General features: G+C 36.3%; 1 protein-coding gene across 1 annotated transcript in view; it reads left to right on the top strand.

The window, feature by feature from the left end:
- Window positions 1-18,370, top strand: part of LOC136799478 (signal transducer and activator of transcription 5B-like) — a 279,436-nt gene that overhangs the window by 136,366 nt on the left and 124,700 nt on the right. The window lies entirely within an intron of this gene.

Genomic DNA, 18,370 nt, shown 5'->3' on the forward strand with positions numbered 1-18,370 from the left:
TAGATAATGTCTTCTTTTTCTCTTTTTGACATTGAAATTTATATTTTCTGACAAGGCAATTAGCCCGAAATCTGTACCGTGTCCCTGTTCCAAAATTATCAAAGATAAAGTTGATTTTAAAGCTGACTTACTGATAATAAGCAAAATAACAATTGAACTGCTTTTTTTGCCTTAATCTCTGAAAGATTAATACTTACTTCCAAAGCATCTTTCTTGCCTCCAGAATCCTGTCTCATAACTCCACATTGAAAAGACTGTTAAACTATGAAGGGTGGAAATGTTTCCCAAATGTTAGTTCTTTTCACCCTTGTATTGTATCTTTTTTCTCTTCGGTTTACAGGTCAATTTATTCGTATATAATATGCAGATAGTAATTTGCTGTCGAACTGCCCAATTAATATAGCTATTTTTATTTTAAGGTCAAATTAGCATGTTTTGCCAATGACATTATACAGTGTAGCTCTAAAGCTCTACAAGAGCCTGTTTGTTTTTGTCATCCTTTCCATCTGAGATGAGTGCAGTAAAATCTCATCTGAAAGTGTCAAATGAAATAGAGACAACCCATCTGGACATTGGTACGAGAGGTTTCCAGATGAATGACAAAGGCTGCAAGAGCATCTTTCTACATAAAAACCAGAATATGATTCTTCAATGGGAAAAAAAACTGAAAAGTGCATACTTACGCAAACATCAATTTGTCAAATCTAACATAATAACGATGACACTTTTATCATTTAACAATCAAAGAGAAGATGTTCTGTCAAAAACCTGCGTTTCCCATAGATTTTGTATTAGGAGTTAGAGTTGAACTGTCTTATCACTTTTACACTGGGTATGGAAAACCCATTGCAAATGTACACACAATGCCATTGGAAAGATGTTCATGTATGTCACAACAAAGATTTTTTTTGGGTTTTCTCAGAGATCTTTTCGAAGATTACTAAATTCAAAAGTTCCACTTGGTTTTCCAATGTTGGTCAATATAGCCAATGAAAGCCATTATCATCGCAAAAAAGTGTGTAGACTTGAAATATTTTTTCATTTGAAAAAAATTATTTTAAAACGAAAAATGAAGTTTATGAATTTTAAGTCTTCTCCTAGAACATAAAAACGCAAATTGCCAAGGGGTGCGGCTTCTTCTGATCTTTTAAGTCTTCTTATTGTTTATCCTAAGTGAAAAACCCTATTTACTGATTTAAATCTTATACTATTTGAATTTCATATCTTTTGTTTTGTCACGCTAAAATAGTTGGCCAGCTGCGATTTCAATTGGTTTGTCAGGGGGTTGATTTGAGTATGAAATAATGATTTTTTGCAGTCTTCCTTGATGTTTAAATCCAAGAAGCCTCTACAGTGATTTTCTAATGAAAAAAAATCTGATAGTAAGTCACACTAGGAAATCCAGGTCTCAGAAAAAGCCGCATAAATCATCTACAGGCAGGGAGCTATTTTTGTAATTCTTTAAATTTTTTGGATGACTTTTTTGAAAAAATCTGAAAATTTTAGTAATTTGAAAAAATTTCTGGTGGAAAGTTGTTTGCTGCAAACAAAAAATTCTCGAAATTTTTTATCCATATAAAAAAGACTTTAATTCTGAGGGAAAAACATTAATTTTTGCACTACAGTAAGTGAAAAATGTGTCACAGAAATAATCATTTTATAGCTTTTTTGGAAAATCAGTCCAAAAAGCAAACCAAAAAATAGGTGGTCTCCATGACAAATTGTCCCAAAAACTTTTACTACCAGGTAGTAATATACCTCTTCCAAGAGTCTGGGTAAAAATCCTTTTACTACTCATATATGTCTGAGATTTTACTACCGACCCCCCCCTGCTACAGGATGTATTATATACAATAACAAGGATGAGAGTTACCTGAATCATATCACAAATCCTTAGTCAATTACATAAATCAAATTAAAGTTTGAAGCTTGAGACAAAATAGTTGAAGTATTTTTTATCCCATCAAAATTAGGTTTCATTAAGGTTACAGATAGGGCTCCTTTAAAGAAAATCCTTTTTTTTACATAAAAAAAAGTGTATCAAAATTGCAAAAAATGCTAAAAACATTATCGATGTATAATCCCTATTGATTGAGCCTTTTATTCGAATTGTAAAAGAAAACTGTAAAGGGAAGTTTAAAGCGACGCTTCTTTCGATACATAGTTCGGGGGGGCACTACCCCCCCCCCCCTACCCGGAGCTACCCCGGGTCCCCCCTTTTAAAACAAAATAAAATCCGACCATAATACGGTGAAAAAAGAAACAGTGTAAATAAGCAAATAATTAGGAAATCGAATTTGTTTTCAAACCTACTAAACAAATAAAAAAAGATTGGACTGGCTTACCCCCCCCCCCCTTTCTGCTATCCCATTGCTAAAAATTTTACCAAATGGCTAATGGTCTTTTTTACTTTCAAAAAAGGGGGAATTTTTTGGTAAAGATAAAAAGATTTTAAAATTTTGAAATATCTAAAATCACAATTTCTTCAAAATCCAGTGTACATACCAACTTTGAAAGGTTACTCTACAAGATCTGGTTGGTCGATATTTCTGAAACCTACGTCATTCTATTCAGAAAAGGTGAATAGCAAAACCGTGCCTCCGATGTTGATTCGAGGTTTTGTTGTGGAGAAACTCGCTTTAACGTGAAAAAACCTGTTTTTTAACATTGCATAACATGAAAAGTTAAATATCTTTTGAATGGGGCGTGTAAATGATAAAGCGGAGCACTGTTTTGTAGGGGAGAACAAGGGCTTTCGAATACAAAAGGTTTCATTGAAAAATATTCAGTAGATTTTGAAGAGTAACTCGTCAAAGTTCAAAATTTGTCTTTTGAAATCGCGTCATAATTCCAAATTAGAAAAATATGTCGAAAAAGTAATTACATATTTTAGAAAGCCATTGAATTGCTCTTTAACCACTCCAGTCCAATTTCATCAAAAAAAGGATGCTAAACAATTAATGATACTTTTTAAAAATAATAAAATTGCCCTATCTGTAACCTTAAACCTGATAACAGCTGTTCATAATTTTCTCACGCGTACGGTAAACCTCTGTGCTTCAGGAAAGTCAAAAACTGATTTTTATTGATCAACACAATCACGCAACTTTGTTGTCATTTCCAGTCCTTTTAAACGAACGCGGTCCTTACGATTTTGAAATAGCATATTTGTCAGATTGTTATGTTTTCACCCATCCCTTTAGTTAGTGTTTCAGCGTGGTGGGCAGAAAACAACCAAAATCTGATCTCAGGTTAGTTTTATCAGACAAAAACAAAAGAAATCTATAAAAAAAGAGAAAAGAAAATGAAACTTTCACAATAAACTTTTACTGGCAGTCTATGCTTAAACCTGCTTAAACTGCTATATCTGGTGTTCCTCAAGGGACAGTATTGGACCCACTTCTATTTCTTGTTTACATAATTTGTCTTGTGTGTGAACTCTCAAATTCGTCTTTTTGCTGATGCATGGCGTCCTCCAGCTTTTTGGTCCCCCCCTAATATGAGCTAAAATCCCCCATCTGGACTTTCCCCTCCCCACCTGTCTTTAAAATTCGTGCTCCCCCCAATTGGGAAATCCCCCTAGCCATTTTGTATAAGGGTTGTGAAGTGATGATCCAGACTCGCAAGCTACTATAGCAAAGAAAAGACTCTCAAAATCCCTAGAAAGACAGGCTCATAAGCCTGAATGCCCAAACACACCAGGAAGGTCTGTATTTATCCTATTACTCCCCCCACTAGGTAGAGGACTGAATATACCCCCTATTTGCCTTTCTCCCCCCATCAAGCTCGAAATTTTCACTTCCCCCCTGGCACCAAAATCTGATTCCCCCCTCATCTTCCTGGGGGAGGGGATGATCCCATGTGATGATGCCCTATATTATATATACAGAGAAATTGAGTCAGTCAATGACGTTTACCAACTTAAACATGACCTGAATAAACTGTTTGAATGGGAAAGCCCTAAACCCGACTTTTCTTAAATTTTGGGAAGCTTATTAGGATTAGGCTTTCAAGAGTCAAGAAATTGGATTCAGCTATTTGTACTATCCTTCTTTTTTTCTTTTTTCTTTGGGGGGGGGGACTGGAATTAAAGTTTGTGATTTACATAATATAGGGTGGTCAGAGGAAATTTCAAACTTACTTGCAGAATACCAAACCAAGTTTAATGGAAAGCCATAACCATCAGAAGAAAAATGAGGGGTCATTTACCTTCCAATTCTTTAAAGTTCCAAAGATATTCCATTTTGAAGTTTAATTTTTCAAGCATTTTCGTGCACACATCGCCAGCCATTTTGTACCTTCATTACGGCACCAAAAGCGAAAGTGTTTTATGAAAAATTCCGCGCGAGAGGTTTGGTGTGAGTTTTATTTTCCGTAGATGTAGATGTAGCTGAAACGGGGGTAATTACACCATAATCTTTCCCTTAGCGCTTGCCACCGGAAACAGCTTGATTCTTACTTTTTTCACATTTGGAAAGAAAAAACATTGTTCTTTCTAAAAAATTCACGTTCGATAAAAAAATTTGATTTTTTCAATGAAAAAAACGCATTTTAAGTACATAATTTGACTTCCTGAAAAATATACGTATGCTCCAACCAACGAACGTGGTACGTCTCAAAAGCTAAACTTTCTGGTATTAGAAAAATACTTTGTCTTTCGAATACAAAAATACACATTTTCAAATTTTGAAGGAAAATGAAGACATGATGTGCTGATTTTTTCTGCAAAAGAAAGCTGAATAAATTCTCTACACTTTGGAAAAAATAAATATGTTAAAAGAGGTTTCCTTCCTTGAGGTATGTAAGCTTGAATATTTTTTTTCGAAAATCTATGTTTTGTTACTGCTGCACGCGTAAGGCCCGACCTCCCTATTAATAATAATTCTGAACATGCAAAAAGGTACATTAAAGACGGTACATTCTTTTTGGTATAAATTATCTTTACGCAAATTTGATTGGTCCTTCATTACCATTTCTAATTATGTCAAAATGCCGCCAAAATGAACTTTTATTATAATATTATTGAATTGAATTGAATTGAATTGAATATATTTTCGCTGCAACATAGTCGAACGTGCGCACCGCACTGGGCTCAACTTCAGATTTTCCCGTTATTAGAAGGCCCCCAATGTAACATTTCCCTTTAGTATTGGTAGCACCTATACTTTGTCCGTTTTGGCTGAACTCGTCCCCCCCAGGCCCCAAAATCCAAATTTTCAAACAAAAACAAACAAAAACACCCTCAGATATTCACCCAAGGAACATGTGCCAATTTCCAGCCAAATCCGACCTTTTTTGAATGTCCAGCTGCCAGCCTCGTTTTGGTGAAACCTCGTCCCCACCCCCAGGCCCCAAAAATCAAAATTTTCAAAAATGAAAAAAAACACCCTCGAATTTCCCCAAGGAACAAGTGTGCCAAATTTCAGCCAAATCCGACCTTTTTGAAGTGGTCCAGGCTGCCAGCCTCGTTTTGGTGAAAAAACTCGTCCAGGCCCCAAAAATCAAAATTTTCAAAAATGAAAAAAAAACACCCACAGATATTCACCCAGGAAACAAGTGTGCCAAATTTCAGTCAAATCCGACTTTTTGAAGTGTCCAGGCTGCCCCAAAGTTTTAGCCTCGTTTTGGCGAAAAACTCGTCCCCAGGCCCCAAAAATCAAAATTTTCAAAAAATGAAAAAAACACCCCCAGATATTCACCCAAGGAACAAGTGTGCCAAATTTCAGCCAAATCCGACCTTTTTTGAAGTGTCCAGGCTGCCCCAAAGTTTTAGCCTCGTTTTGGTGAAAAACTGTCCCCAGCCCCAAAAATCAAAAATTTTTCAAAAAAATGAAAAAAAACAACCCCCAGATATTCACCCAAGGAACAAGTGTGGCCAAATTCAGCCAAATCCGACCTTTTTTGAAGTGTCCAGCCTGCCCTAAAGTTTTCGGACGGACATACAGACATACAGACATACATACAGACAGACATACATACAGACATTCTCAGATTATAGCTCAACTGTCGAACGTGCTAACCGCACTGGCTCAACTTCAGTATCTTTGAAATCATTTGTAGGCCCAATTGTAAACTTAATGGCTTGAGAAAAATTATAGCATTTTGGGTTTTAGCCTCGTTTAGGCGAAAAACTCGTCCCCAGGCCCCAAAAATCAACATTTTGAAAAAATGAAAAAAATACCCCAGGGATTTGCCCAAGGATCAAGTGTGCAAAATTTCAGCCAAATCGGACCATTTTTGAAGTCTCCAGGCTGCCAGCCTCGTTTTGGTGAAAAACTCGTCCCAAGGCCCCAAAAATCAAAATTTTCAAAAAAATGAACAAAAACACCCCCAATATTCACCAAGGAACAAGTGTGCCAAATTTCAGCCAAATCCGACCTTTTTTGAAGTGTCCAGGCTGCCCCAAAGTTTTAGCCTCGTTTTGGCGAAAAACTCGTCCCCAGGCCCCAAAAATCAAAATTTTCAAAAAATGAAAAAAACACACCCCCAGATATTCACCCAAGGAACAAGTGCCAATTTCAGCCAAATCCGACCTTTTTTAAGGTTCCAGCCTGTTTTAGCCTCGTTTTGGCAAAACTCGCCCAGGCCCAAAAAAAAATCAAAATTTGAAAAATGAAAAAAAACCCCCGGATTTGCCCAAGGATAAAGTGTGCAAAATTTCAGCCAAATCGGACCATTTTTGAAGTCTCCAGCCTGTCCCAAAGTTTTAGCCTCGTTTTTGGCGAAAAACTCGTCCCCAGGCCCAAAAATCAAAATTTTGAAAAAATGAAAAAAACACCCCCAGGGATTTGCCAAGATCAAGTGTGCAAAATTCAGCCATCGGACCATTTTTGAAGTCTCCACCGCCCCAAAGTTTTAGCCTCGTTTTGGCGAAAAAACTCGTCCCCAGGCCCCAAAAATCAAAATTTTGAAAAAATGAAAAAAACACCCCCAGGGATTTGCCCAAGGATGAAGTGTGCAAAATTTCAGCCCAATCGGACCATTTTTGAAGTCTCCAGCCTGCCCCAAAGTTTTTGGTGACAAACCACACACCACACACACACAAAACACAGACATCTCAGATTAGCAACTGAAGTTGAAACAGCGGATACCCCTTACAAAAAAAAAAATAGATTTCTCTAATACAAGGGGGAACCGAGAAGAACTGAAAATTATTACAGAAACTAAAGAAAAAAAATGAATAAACAATTATCATAATATTAATTGACACAAAAATAATTATAAAATTTTATTTTTATTTTATGAAATTTCTTTTCAGTAGTTTTTATTTATAAAGTTCTTCCTGTTACACAACCCACCCCCTCCCACCCTGGGAAAACACACTAAGTTCATGCACACACAATACACGCACGCACACACACACACACACACACACAAAGATTATTCGTCTTCAGCTTTGTATTTGTCTAAATAGAATTTTGTAGCTAAAGATTTTAGTTCATCAGTATCAAGGTTGTGAAAATCAGTGTCAGGATGATTTATTAGTAACTCATTCCTTGGTTTTGACGAAAGACGAGAGAAAGAGTTAAGTCCAAAATTTGTGGTTTTTGACCGTTGAATTTTTAGTATTTAATAGTTTTTGCCCCTGGTGCCAGTTTTGTGATCAATTTCATCAAAATTAAGTGTTGATAGGACATCAGATGGAAGATTACCCTGGAGGTATTTTTGAATAAATAAGATATTCATTACTTTCACCTGATCAAAGATTTTTAGTAATTTAAGCTCAGCAAACAGGGGAGTGGCAGAAGTTCTTGGTTCACTAAAGGTCATGAGTCTTAGTATAGTGTTTAGTGCAGTGTTTTGAAGAGTAAGAATTCTATGTGTGACCGTATTGTCACACAGTCCCCAGAGTTGACTAGCATAGCGAACATGAGAAGCAAAAATTGCATGATAAATGTTTTGAAGGATGTGAATTGGAACATAGTGACGAAGTTTGGATATTGCCCCATTTGCCCTTTCAATGTAGCAGCAACGAAAGAAGTATGAACCTTCCAGTTTAGATGATTGTCAAGGTGAACACCCAAATACTTTACACTCTTACTTGGTGATAGAATTTTCCCGCAAAGCTTAATTCTTGGAATACAGTCCATCTGTCTCCAAGGGGAACGAAAAATAACAAACTCAGTTTTGCTAGCATTCAAAGAAATTTTGTTGGCATTAAGCCAGCTGACTAAAACTCTGAGATCAGCATTAACCCTCCCACAAAGACTCCATATATATACAGTTTTTGAAAAATTTAGTAAATGAGTATCATCAGCAAAATGATAGGTTTCAGAGGTTCTTATACAGCGGTGAAGATCGTTTATATACAACAAGAACAGCAGAGGACCCAAGACTGAACCCTGAGGAACTCCGTGATTAATAGATTTTAAAAGGGAATTTGAGCCTGCAAGAGAAACATACTGGGAGCGGTTAGTGAGGTAAGAAACAGACAGACAAATAAGAAGACGTGATATAATTGACTGATTGAGGTCTTGGCAAATAACCTTGGACCGGCTGTACGTGAGATTGGACCCACGTGCAGCTGAGCAGGTACCTCTTAAATATTTTACATCGTATTGATTCATCTATTCTACTCTTAAATATGAATGCTTTACGAATGATATCTATTGTCATAACCTGTTGGCAGTTTACTAGCTGTGAAATATCACTAACCAAAGACAACTCATTGCTTTGTTGCAAAATTATATCTAAGAACGAAATCTCGCTGTTTTCCTTTGCATTTATTTACCAGGAACAGCGTAACCACCCTCACACAATCCATACCAGTGGCTTGTTACAACAATTATTGTTGATCATCAGTGGAACAGTTGAACTGAATCCTGGTCCAACCTCAAATCTGAAATATCCATGCGGTGAATGCAAGAAAGCTGTATATTCTGGAGCCTCCATCGCCTGTGACTCCTGTGACCAATGGTTCCATCTAAATTGCACATCTATGTGTCATCAAATATATGAATGTCACGAGAAAGAAGAAAGTCTAGAGTGGCTTTGTCGAAATTGTGCGCTTAAAGACATTTCAAATAGTTTATTTGACAGTTCATATCATCCAACAGCTCATCAGGCAGTAACGACAGCAGCATACCCAAAAAGAAAGCTAAGCGTCTCCGTATCTCAGTATGCAATTTCGAAAGCATATGGAACAAACAACTCTTGCTGGGGAATTACCTTCATAATAACGATATCGACATTCTCACATTGGCACAGAATCTCATCTCTCCTGCAACTTAAAGAACTCAGAATTTCTTCCCAAAAACTATATGGCCTCTCGTCATGATCGAAATGATGGTTGGGGTGGTGTAATCATAATTTACAAAAACACTTGCTTGTTGAGGAACTACAGATTTAATAAGCAAGCTGAAATCGTGTCAATCAAAGTAGTAGCTTCCTTTGAAAAACCAGTAATATTCACAGCATGCTATCGCCCACCTAAGAGTACAGAGGATTACAATACCAAACTTATAAAAGGTATTTCCAGTGTCATAAGAAAGTAAAAAACTGAATCCTCATTGGGTATGTGGTGATTTTAATCTTCCTGATGTTGATTGGGAGTCAAATACCATCAATGGAAATCAATATTCAAGAAATTGAATGAGAACTTTCTCGAAATATTTGACCTATTCAATCTATCACAGATTGTAAACTTTAAAAACACGGAAAGGTAACACTCTAGATTTAGTACTTACAAACCGCCCTGGCCTTACTGAAAGTTGTGAGCCACATCCAGGATTTAGTGACCATGAGGACTTCCATAATTGCAGACATTTTCTGCCACCCACAAAAAATTAAACCGACCCAACGTAAAATCCATCTATGGCACCGCGCTGACATTGACGCTTTGCAGAAAGATATAAAAAACGACATTGAAAAATTCTGTACTTCAACCACAACAGAAACAGATATAAATACATCATGGGAATCTCTTAAAAATATTATATCAAGATCTCAAACAAAGCATGTCCCAACAAAGATTACTTCTACACGTTTCAACCAAACCTTGGTTTAATGTATCCTGCAAAAAGAGCCGTCAGACAAAAGAAACAAAGATATCGTGTTTACCGGAGAACGAAATTAGATAGAGATTGGGCCAAATTTCAACAGGCTGAAAAGAACGCTAGGAAAACTTGCCAGAAAGCTTACCATGATTATGTTAAAGAAAACATTGGTGGAGACAAAAGGAACAGTAAAAGGTTTTTCACTTTTGTAAAGTCAAAACGGACTGATATCTGTGGTGTGTCACCGTTAGTTGATAATAAAAATGTCGTACACACAGATGAGAAAGAACTTGCTGAACTTCTTAATGACCAATTCACTAGTGTATTCTCCAAAGACGATGGTACCACCCCAACCCCTAATGGACCACCTAGTAGTGTCAAAATTGATGAGCTTGTCATAACCAAAAACGGAATCATCAAACTTCTAAAAGATTTAAACCCTCACAAAGCCAGTGGACCAGATGGGATAGGTGCAAGAGTCCTGAAAGAATGTGCAGACCAGTTGGCAGACGGCCTTGTGCTAATTTTCAATGTATCTCTGAAACAAGGCAGAATACCTACAGATTGGAAACATGCAACTATCACCCCCCTTTACAAAGGTGGGAACAAGAACCGCTCGAAAGCAGAAAATTACCGCCCTATCAGCCTAACATCAGTCACATGTAAAGTGTTAGAACATGTTATACACAGTCATGTCATCAATCACATGGAAGCCAATGGCTCTCTTACGGATACTCAGCATGGGTTTCGCAAAAAGAGATCCTGTGAGACTCAACTTCTTCAAACAATTGATTCATTAGCAAAATCTATCAACAATAAGGAACAAGTGGATAGCATTCTACTAGACTTCAGTAAGGCTTTCGACAAAGTCTGTCATCGTAAACTGATCATTAAACTAAAACATTATGGAATCAACGGCGATATCTTGTCCTGGATTAGGGACTTCTTATCAAACCGTACTCAGTGTGTTGTTGTACGTGGGAAATCATCAAAATCCTCACCAGTCATTTCTGGAGTACCTCAGGGTACAGTCCTTGGACCGTTGCTTTTCTTAATTTACATAAACGATTTGCCCGGCAAAGTTAAATCAAAAATAGCTCTATTTGCAGATGATGCATACCTTTATCGTTCCATACTCTCGATTGAAGATGCTGTACAACTTCAAAAGGACTTAAACAATCTTGTCTCCTGGGAGACAAATTGGTCAATGCAATTCCATCCTGATAAATGTCTAGTCTTGAGAGTAACCAACAAGAGAAATATCATTGACTCAGAATATAATATTCATGGTCAAACACTAAAAACTGTTGACAAAGCAAAGTACATTGGTATCACCATCTCAAAGAACCTAACATGGAATAACCACATAAACTGCATTACATCAAAAGCAACCAACACCAGAATGTTTTTACAACGAAATTTGTCATGGACTGACAAAAACACGCGACTAACATGCTATAAAATATTCATAAGACCATTGATGGAATACGCAAGTACGGTATGGGATCCAGTAGATAATCAATCTTTAATTCACCAAATTGAAATGATTCAACGAAAATCAATACGCTGGATAGCCAATGAGTGGAGTTATGAAGTCAGCCCAGAATCCCTCAGAAAGCCTTTGGACCTTGAAACCCTTGAAGGTAGGAGATACAAATCAAAAATTAAGATGCTACACGATATTACATCCGGTAAAAAGTTTGTTGACTTAAAAACCCACCCAAAGAGGCAACGCTGTTGTAATGTGAAATTCCAACCGATTCAAGGGAGAGTTAAGTGCTATTCATCATCTTTCTTTCCCTCCACCGTACAGTACTGGAATAAACTGCCATCAAATGTTGCAAACCTTGTTGATGAAAACGAATTTAAAAAAGAAATAGATGAAAATTTAACTTTAGGAATTTAAACTCTTACAAAATCACTAAGATAGATAAAACTTACACTAAACTACTTACTCAAATCCTTTTGCTAGTTTTTGAATAAATTCTCACACTTTTCCACACTAATCTACCATGCAAGCTAATCAACTCAAATCTGTCTGCTTAAAATTTAAGATTTCGGCATTAAGATCATTTTATATTTTAGCTTTTTTATATTTACATACAATTTATTTATTTATATTAGATTTTAAATAAACAAACTTTTATACATAACTATTAAACTTATATTTTAATATATTTATTGCTGACAGCACATTTAAAATATTTTCATTTTTGTAATTTTTACGTAGAATTTGCGAGATTAGGCTTAATTGTCTTATGCAAATACATAACTAGAACTAGAACTAGAAGATCGGAACCAGTCATTAACAATGCCTCTGACTCCGTAGTGATCGAGTTTTTCAAGTAAAATTTCGTGATCAACTGTGTCGAAAGCCTTTTGTAGATCGACAAATACACCACAGGCAAACCCACCATTGTCAAGATAGTTTCGGATACGTTCGACAATATTAATGAGTGTATGGTCAGTAGAGTGAGCCTTACGAAAACCAAATTGTCGAGAGTAGATTTGATTATGGTTTTCAAGAAAATCAGAGAGACGTGAATACATCACTTTCTCAAAAAAATTTTCAATGTTAGATAAAAGTGAATCTCTATTTCTATTCAACATTCGACACTCCGCTAAAATCTTTCTTTTTCTGACAAAAGTGACGTCGGAAAAAAAAAATTATTTATTTTATAGATTTGGACTATTTTACTGTCATTACTATGCACCCTTTGTTTTGATGATCACATTATAATTGATATCTTGACATTCACCATTCACGCACAGTATTATTCCAAGACAAAGCTTTCAAATATTAAAAGTGAAAACAAACTGAAAAAAGGACTTCAAGCTCATCTACGAGATGGTCTAAAAGGATTTATGTAAAAACCAAAAGTAAGTGAGAAAGGTGAACTGGTCTGGGCACCCCCCCCCCTTGCCCCTCCCTTTCTTCTCTTTCTTGCTTCTTGTTTGTAGTCTACTAGCAGTCTAGTGTCTACAAAACAAAAGAATACAATTTTAATGATCTATAGGTATTTATAATCTCAAAGAGCATTTAAATAACGTTTTAGCTGTACTAAAAAGACTTGGAGACAAAGAACAATTACTTATGGATTAAAAACAAAAAAAATACAAACTGGCAAATGTTGGCAAATCCTTTTTTAGACTTTTATGACTGACTGAATGAGGGTCATTATCTAAAATTGTGGAGAAGATCCCGCTGAGTCAGCAACTTACCAGGATTCTCCGTTTCAATCGTGGTCACTTCTACAAAAGCAAAAGCTCATAGGTTTTTTACGGTAAGTTTTTTTTATTAACATCTCTTTTATCACCAAGAAAATCAATGGTATATAAATATCTAAAACTAAGTATAAAGCTCTTTCTTTTTATGTACATTTAAAAATTTTCTGTTTTCGGAACAAAATATATACTGTTTATTATCTGATATTCCGATGGCGGATTGGCGGCCGCCCACGCTAAAGCTCTAAAGGGAGCGGGCCAATTTGATAATTTTCCCGACCTTCAGAGCTTTAGCGTGTCGGAAGAAAATTTCTACATCGGGTGCCAGATAATACTGTTTACTGAAAAATAAAGACTGTAAGGCCGCCCAAACGGTAAGGAGATAAAGAGAGTAAGATAACAGTCTAGCATGGGAATCATCAAAGTGTCAAAATAAGAGGCCGGCTGAGTGTAACCAAGCAAAAACAAACAAATAAAGTCCCCGCACCAGCATCGAGCTACTTGCATCTTGGAAGACCTGGGTCCTGGGAAGTGGAATCTGACCCAAAACAATGGTAAGGTTAGCAGTGCTAATGTGTGCCTGCCAATTTCTGATTTGATGTTTTATTGAATTGGTTGTAACACAAGCATGTTTAAGGCGTTGTGGTATAGTGGTCATTGACCTTAGTTACTGCACAGGCAGTCAGGAGTAATACCTTAAACAAGGCGTATACCTTGTTTAGGATGTATCTTAAACAAGGTACATGTATATACCTTGTTTAAGGTAGGGGTACCTTGTTCAAGGTATTTTTTAAGATTTCCTCAAAAAACATCGATTTTAAATGTGTTAAGGAAAAAGGGCATGTTGAATTTTAGCACAAAGGAAAGAGGAGTCCTTGATTGACCAACTAGTGAAAAAATTATCAAAATCTACAGACGGAATCTTTTTTCATCTTTGTTTTATCTTTGGAACTAGGTTTGGAGCCATAAATTCAGGGGAAGAAGACAGGAAGCAAAGAAGAATAGTTAATAATAACAGGATGTACCTTAAACAAGGTACATGCATATACCTTGTTTAAGATAGGGATACCTTGTTCAAGGTATTTTTAAAGATTTCTTGGAAAAACGTTGGGTACCATTTTAAATTGTTTTGTATTTTTTGTGTAAAGCTCTTTCTACACCCTTTAAAAAAGCCGATTTCGTTTCATGTAGACTAGACTTTAAGGTTGTTTTAAAATTGAAGATTGTGATCAATTCCGGCTGTGGAATTTTCTAAAAATCACCATGGGAATTCAGTTTCTCGTGCTGTTTCCAATGGTATAGACGAGAGAGTGCCCTTTTTCCTAGTTTGGAAAATATTCCCACTACTTCCTAAATAGGAAGTATCAAACAATAGAAATTTGGAATTCTTACTTGAACAAGGTATACGCCTTATTTAAGGTATTACTCCTGACTGACAGGCGACTTAGGCTCAATTCCCACTCGCAGCGGTTCACTCGCTTCACGAACCTTTGCTTTGTTTGTCCGCCGGATCAACCCATACCATGTGAGGGGATTGGGTAGTCAGTTCAAGGTGCTGACGGGCGCTAATTGAAAGTGTCTATAGTTGCGAAAATGAGCCTCTAAGCCTTCTGCGACTCAACCAAATAGAAATAGATAGAAATAGAAATAGAAAAGTTTGTCTAGTTGGAGCTAAACCTTTTAGCTCAGGTTAATTCCAAGTTGAATGAAGTACATCCCGCCACCGCACCGAGGTGGCTATGAAATAGTATATTTCGGCCGCTAGTTATTCTTACCTTTGCCTATATATATTCTACCATCAAGCCCGCCCCTTTTCAGCACAGTTCAGCTCAGTCTTAATTGATCACAATTCTTCAATCTTTCATCATTTGAATAACGAAAAACAACGAACAACAACCACCATTTTGCAGCTATACTCGTCAACAACCAGCGTGGAATCCAACGGCTTGCCCAAACTTCTGCAACTCCATCAACAGTACCAGTTTCTTCAGTAGGCGATGGAACCAATATCCTGGTAACATTAATCTCTTTAATCAACAGCTGGCTTCGTCCTTACAAATAACGAACGAACGACAACCTTTTCACCCGCTACCGCCTCAAACGCCCTCACACAGTGTAGACCTAACTCTTCACACAAAAATTACGGGAAACGCATGTTTGGACTTTGTACCCTATGCTGCACTCAAGCACTTAAGCCAAAGTCCCGCAAAGGCGGGACAAAAATCAGTTTTTTGAAGTTTGCAAAAAAAACGCCACACAGAAGATCTTTCAAATTCAGTATGTGAATAGAGCAGTAGAAAATATATACAACTTTTCTATTTTTCCTTTTTTTTGCAAAAGTTATAGGAATGAAAATAAAGGGATAATCGTAATCATAGCGTCAGCCCCCCCTGCTGGTTGGGGGGGTTACACCTTAAATTTTTCCCAAAAGAGGAGGGGGCTGGAAGTACACCACTTTTTTGGGGGGACCTATGTACTTGGGGGGAGCTAAAATCTCATCACTTAAAGTGGGGGCTAAAATAATTCTGCTTAATAGTTGGCTTCAATCACTCAAATTGAAGCTCATGAATCTGAAAAATTTTCCCCTACGGCGCAATATTTTTGTCGAAAGTGTGCAATTATTTATCTTAAACTTAGAACTGAATGCAATTTACATTGGAAAAACCTCTTTTACTGGATCAATTTTTTGAAAGTTGTCTAGGGTCAAAAGTCCTGGGGGCTAACGAAAAATTCATAAATCTTTGGGGGGACTTAAAATTCAGGGGGGACCTAATTTTTGCCTGGGACCTAAACCCAGGCTGACGCTATATGATAATGATAATTGAATACTATCCATTGATGACCCACGACACTATCGTAAAGCTAGAATCGCTTCGCGTACTCTTCGCTTGAGAAAATGATTGACAGATTGAAGTTTTTCACCCGCGCAGGAGTTCGCGGAGCGTCCTCAGCTCAATCCTCGGACCGCGCTAAAAATGGTAGACTGAGTCGGTTTGTGTAAACCGCAGGTTACAGGTTGCAGGTTATAGGTCACAGGTTACAGGTCACATGTTACAGGTCACAGGTCACAGGTTACAGGTCACAGGTTACAGGTCACAGGTTACAGGTCACAGGTTACGGGTCAACAAAGTGCAGACCGGAAAAAAGATAATAAGATCATAACATATACATAACATAACATCAATACATAAGGCATTAAATTACAAAAAAGTAATATAATATACATGTTATTTAGATATTATAAAATGACAATTGAATAGAATAACAACCTAGTGACACTTACTTACAAAAATAATGACAAAATCATAAAATATGATGCCTAACAAGACAAAAGCACGAAAAATATTTATTATACAAAATGTGATGTGGATGGTGTGAATGGATAAAAAATGGCACCAAACAGAAGCTTGCAAGGTCCCTAAGTAAGAGAGTGGTTTTAGAAGGATGGAACTAATTAATTATTCAGTTATTATTTTTTTTAATGTCTTAATGACAATTTTTGACAAAAATATTAACAGAATCATGAAATCTTATGCAAGAAAAGACAAAAACACGAAAAATATTTATAATACAGAATGTGATGTTGATAGTTTTTTATTATTATTAACATCTCTTTTATCACCAAGAAAATCAATGGTATATAAATAACTAAAACTAAGTATAAAGCTCTTTCCTTTTATGTACATAGTGTGAATGGATATAAAACGGCACCAATCAGAAGCTTGTTAGGTCCCTAAGGGAGTGGTTTTAGAAGGATGAAACTAATTAATCATTCAATTGTTATTTTAATGACTTATATAATTACAATTTTTGGCAAAAATATTGACAGAATCACATAATATCATGTCTTACAAGAGAAAAACACCAAAAATATTTAGCATACTGAATGTGATGATAACAATATGGCTGGATATAAAATTACACCAATCAGAAGCTTGTGAGTTCTCTGAGAAGGTAGTTTTAGAGCGATGTGTTTTATTATATGTAACCATCATATAACATTACAAACATTACAATATGTAATATACCTGTTATACGTATAATATGGTTTCAAACATTTTCTGGTCTGCATTATACACGGCGCAAACTGCGAAAGATCGATAAAAGCACATGGTTAAATTTTGATGTTTGAAATGGTTTTATATGGATGAAATTGCTTGTGAATTATGTTTTTGATAATTCTTTGTGTTTTCCAAACATTTTCCTCTGCAATGACATTGATTAGAGTCAACCTGTCATCACTGACCTGTGACCTGTAACCTGTAACCTGTGACCTGTAACCTGTAACTGTAGTCTTAAATGCTGGTAAAGTTATTGAGGCAAGTTTATCAGTATTCACTTGAATATGTGTCATTTTAAATTCAACCTTCGACTTGAATGTTTGCTTCTGGCTTTTGTTATTCCTTTTTCTCGATTAGGATAAATTCTGGCACTAGAATTTAGTTCAAGGCGCATAAAGATTTTCCTGCATTCTGAGTGATTTGTGGCTGGAGTGACACTTGTCATCTTTTCTGTAGTTGTGATTGTTGTTGTGCTGCTTCATTAGTCTTTTGAGAGTTTGGGATAAAGGGCTTCATCGATAAAAGATCCCAGCTACAAAGGATTTTCTCCCAGAATCTTATTTTTTATTACTTAACTATATCTCTGTCTTGCTATGGTTAGGTCAAGTTAAATTTAGTTTGTGGTTAAGCACTTTTGTTTAGAGATCGATGCGTTTTTATTTCTTTTTTTCGAAGGGCAGTTAGGAACATTAATTGGCAAGTTCCTGTATGTGACCGTGATCTAAAAAATCATAACACTCATTTAAAAACTGACGCTCGTGTCTTTTCGCACTTTTTTTAGCCTAGACGATGTAGCAAACATAGTAAATATAAGCACACTATGCTTTTAATTGGCTGAATTTTTTTTGCGTCGGAAAAACTTTTTCAAACTTTCAGCAATGATTGACCAAACTGTTACAATGAAAATTATCCAACGCATTTTTTATTTTCTTATCTTCTTAATCTTCAATGACGCACTCAAAGTTAACTGAATTTAAGCACATAAGATATTTTTATAATTATTGATATTCACTGAAACATCGTTTGTTGTACGCTGCGGTGGAGTGTATGACGTAACTCGTGCGGTAACTAACTCGCCTTTTGTTGGAA

This window comes from Clytia hemisphaerica, unplaced genomic scaffold (genome assembly GCF_902728285.1).
Source record: "Clytia hemisphaerica strain Z4C2 unplaced genomic scaffold, Clytia hemisphaerica genome assembly, whole genome shotgun sequence".
NCBI classification, from domain to species: domain Eukaryota; kingdom Metazoa; phylum Cnidaria; class Hydrozoa; order Leptothecata; family Clytiidae; genus Clytia; species Clytia hemisphaerica.